Genomic DNA, 4,806 nt, shown 5'->3' with positions numbered 1-4,806 from the left:
TTTCTGTTAATATTTTCATAAGAATTTTATTAAAAATTAAATTTAAAAGATGTTTTAAAGTCTCAGAAATAGAGATTATTACAAAGACCACCAATACTAGTTTATAGCCTTTACTTCACAGAGCAAATGCCCAGCAATACAATTCATGTAAGTCAACAGCTTCTAATTGTTACTCACAAATGTTTCCTAAACAGTTTTTTGTTTTCACATTTTCCACTAGTGTGAGGTTTATAGTAAAGGGTAAGAATAAAGCAGTGTTCCATGTGTGTTCAAGTATGCAAAGAACTTAATAGTCAATTAAAAGAATAATATATATGTAACAGATCTGCCAACACCTCTGTAGTTTACAAATCAATGAATTTAAAGAAAATCTATTATAATATATCATTGACATTTGAATGTTTTAGCAAATAATAAACACACTTTATTTTTAAGGTATTTTATAGATTTTTTGTTTGCTTTCTTATCAACTATGTTTATTAGGCAGTCAAGGAAGCTCTTTGTATGTGGCTTAGCATATGGAAAGTTCTAAATTATATGTATCAAAGCACTTGAAATTGAGGACCACCTGCTTGTTTTGTTTACCCTGACTTTCATCAGTGGACAGGCAGTGGACGAGAACAGTGTATCTCAAAGACTAATAAGCAACACAGGCATGTGTGTTAATGTGAAGTCATAGAGGAAAGTGTTTTATATTTTACTTTGTTTTTTTTTTTGTAGCAATGTGTTCTACAATAATAATTTATTTATTTGAACTAATACCTTTGCAATTATTACTTAGAAAAATAAAGTCAAATTATAAGATGATTGAAAACATTTACTTATTAAAGATGGCACACAAGTTTGGCAATGTCATAAAGCTAGTTTTCCAATGTCTCAAATTTAAGGAGGCTGGAAACAAATGTTAGAAACTAGCTATGACTGGAATGGATATGTCGTGTGAATAAACTACAGAAGGCTTCCTCAATATCTAAAACTGATTGAATAATATAACTGAAATCCTATGACCAAACAGACAAAATTGCATATTCATGAGAGAATTGTGAATGTGTGAGGTCCATGGAGGTGCATACTTACCAGATCCAGGGTTTTCTTGGAAGAGTTCAAGTCTCACACAGCCGGATAGAGTGCTAGTGTGAAAGAAAAGCTTTCCTCAGATAGGAAATAAAATTTGATGAGATTCCAGGTAGGAAGTGTCATTTTTTTTAAACCTCTGCAAAAGACAAAAGTGTCTCCTTCAGAAGACACTGTACTCTTAAATTGTGCTCAGGGAAGAATCCTGCTTTCATCAATTTAGATGCAAAAGTTTTCCAAAACCACAAACATAATTCACTTTAGAAGGGAGAGGAAAAGACACTTAGATGGAGGTTTTCATTTTTCATGCTGACGTAAATGAAGCACATGAGTCACTGATGTTTGTGTGGGAGTGATTTTTCATCACTAGGTAGTTCAGGAAAAAAAAGTGTAAATATTACTTCTCTTAAAATTCTTCAAGTGGGGGAATGTCTATTCTCCCGCTGCCTCTCCTCCACCTCCATCAGAAGCCTGAACCATACAAGGAGCCTTCCCTCCCCAGCCCATGCTACCTGTTCTCTGAGCCATCTGGACCAAGCCAAGCTACCCTGAGCAGCCTGGCATCGCAAGGTGACATCCATTCTCCTGTCACCTCTCTGCCCAACTTCATTGGACCTGAGACTCCTGAAACACACAGACTTCAAGTCCGGAATCATACAGCTCAAAGGTACCCATCAGAGGCCTGTCACACCAAGACCAAAGAGATTCATTCCCCTCCCAATACCTACTACAACAAGAGGATCCAGGAACCAAAACCATCCAGATGACGAAAGGCCCTCTAATGAACACAATCAACAAGAGCCAGCAATATGACACCTTCAAAGCACAGCTACCCTACGACAGCAAGCCCTGGATATCCTAACACAACTGAAACATAAAAAAAAAATGACCTTAATTACAATCTTATAAAGATGAGGACTTTAAAGTGGAAATGAATAAATCCTTTGAAGAAATACAGAAAAATACAACCAAATAGATAACCATCTTTAAAGAGGAGACAAATAAATCCCCTAGAGACATACAGGAAAATACAATTAAACAGGTAAAGGAAATAGATAAAAATGTGCAAGACCTGAAAGCAGAAAGCAATAAAAAAAAACCCACAAATTGAGGGAATTCTGGATCTTCTAGGGAAGCAAACAGGAACAACAAAATGCAGAAGCTGGAAGAGAGAATCTCAGGTGTAGAAGACACAACAGAAGAAACCGATACTTCAGTCAAAGAAAACATCAAAGCTAAAATATCGATGACAGACAATATCCAGGAAATCAAGGGTAGCATGAAAAGACCTAATCTAAGAAAAATAGGAATAGAAGAGATGAAAAGTCCCAGCTTCAAGACCCAGAAAATATTCTCTTTTTTTCATTTTTTTATTAGGTATTTTCCTCATTTACATTTCCAATGCTATCCCAAAAGTCCCCCATACCCAACCCCCCTACTCTCCTACCCACCCACTCCCCCTTTTTGGCCCTGGTGTTCCCCTGTACTGGGGCATATAAAGTTTGCAAGTCCAATGGGCCTCTCTTTGCAGTGATGGCCGACTAGGCCATCTTTTGATACATATGCAGCTAGAGAACAATACCATAGGAAGAAGCCTCACTGAACTTAAAGAGAGAGATCCCGATAAACAAATAAGAAGCTTATAGAGCACCAATTAGACTGGGCTGGAAAAGAAAATCCTCCCAGCACATAATAATCAAAACAGAAAATCTACAGAACAAAGAAAGAATATTAAAAGTGGCAAGGGAAGAAAGGCCAGGTAACATACAAAGGCAGACCTAACAGAATTACATCAGACTTCTCAACAGAGACTCTAATCGCTAGAAGGTCCAGGACAGAGATTCTGCAGTATCTAAAAACCCACAGGCGTCAATCTAGACTACAGTACCAAACAAAACTCTCAATCACTGTAGATGGAGAAAACAAGATCTTTCAAGACAATTCCAAATTCAAACAATATTTATTCATAGACCCAGACATACAGAAAATATTAGAAGGAAAACTCTAACCCAGGAAGGATAACTACATCCAAGAAAACACAGGAAATAAGTAATTCCATACCAGTAAAACAAGGAAATCACACACACACACACACACACACACACACACACACACACACACACACACACACACACTCACACCACAAACATGAAAATAACAGGAAATAACAATCACTTGTCATTAATATCTCCCAACATCAGTAGACTCAATTCTTCAATAAAAAACACACAGGCTAACAGAATGGATGCGAAAACAGGATCCATCATTCTGCTGTATATGAAGAACACACCTCAGCCATAAAGATAGACATTACATCAAAGAAAAGGCCTGGAAAAATTTTTTTAAGCAAATGGACCCAAGAAGCAAGTTGGTGTAGCCATACTTACTATCTAATAAAATATATTTTCAACAAAAATTATTCAAGAGACAGAGGACACCAGATTGATCAAAAGAAAAAAAATCTACCAAGATGATATCTCAATTCTGAACATCTACACCCCAAACAAAAGGACACCTACATTTATAAAAGAAACATTGCTAAAGCTTAAATTACAATAAAATCCCATACATAAATAGTGGTACATTTTAACACCTCACTCTTATCAAACTGACAGCACATCCAGACAAAAACAAAACCGAGAAATGATGAAACTAACAGACATAATGTATCAAATGGACCTAACAGACTTCTATAGAATATTTCACCCAAACACAAAAGAATATACCTTCTACTTAGCACCCCCTGGATCCTTCCCCCAAATTGACCATATTATGGATCACAAAACAAGCCTCAATAGATCCATCCCATATATAACCACCAAACTCAGAAACTATTGCATATGCCAGAAAGATTTTGCTGACAGGACCCTGATATAGCTGTCTCTTGTGAGGCTATGCCAGTGCCTGGCAAATACAGAAGTGGATGCTCACAGTCATCTATTGGATGGAACACAGGGCTTCTAATGAAGAAGCTAGAGAAAGTACCCAAGGAGCTAGAGGGGTCTGCAACTCTATAGGAGGATCAATAATATGAACTAACCAGTATCCCCCAGAGCTGTGTCTCTAGTTGCATATGTAGCAGAGGATGGCCTAGTTGGCCATCAATGTGAGGAGAGGCCCTTGGTCTTGTGAAGATCATATACCCCAATACAGGGGAATGCCAGGGCCAGGAAGCAGGAGTGGGTGGGTTGGGGAGCAGGGCTGGGGGAGGTTATAGGGACTTTCAGGATAGCATTTGAAATGTAAATGAAGAAAATATCTACTAAAAATTGAAATAACACTTTGTATCTTATCAAACCATCACAGATTTAGCTGGACTTCAACATCAACAGAAACACTAGAAGGTCAAGACACTCTTGGAAACTGAACAACTCTCTACTCAATGATCTTTAGGTCAGGGAAGAAATAAAGAAAAATTTAAAGACTTACAGTTCTGTTCAGGAAAATTTCTCCTGTGCCAATGTGTTTGAGACTATTTCCTACTTCCTCTTTTATTAGATTCAGTGTATCTGGTTTGATGTGGAGGTCCTTGATCCACTTGGACTTGAGCTTTGTACAAGCCAATAAATATGGATCAGTTTGCATTCTTCTAGATGCAGATCCCCAGTTAGGACAACATCATTTGTTGAAGATGCTTTCTTTCTTTCTTTCTTTCTTTCTTTCTTTCTTTCTTTCTTTCTTTCTTTCCTTTCCTTTCCTTTCCTTTCCTTTCCTTTCCTTTCCTTTCCTTTC

This window comes from Mus caroli, chromosome 12 (genome assembly GCF_900094665.2).
Source record: "Mus caroli chromosome 12, CAROLI_EIJ_v1.1, whole genome shotgun sequence".
Lineage (NCBI taxonomy): Eukaryota > Metazoa > Chordata > Mammalia > Rodentia > Muridae > Mus > Mus caroli.
Note: the sequence above shows the minus strand (reverse complement) of the source record.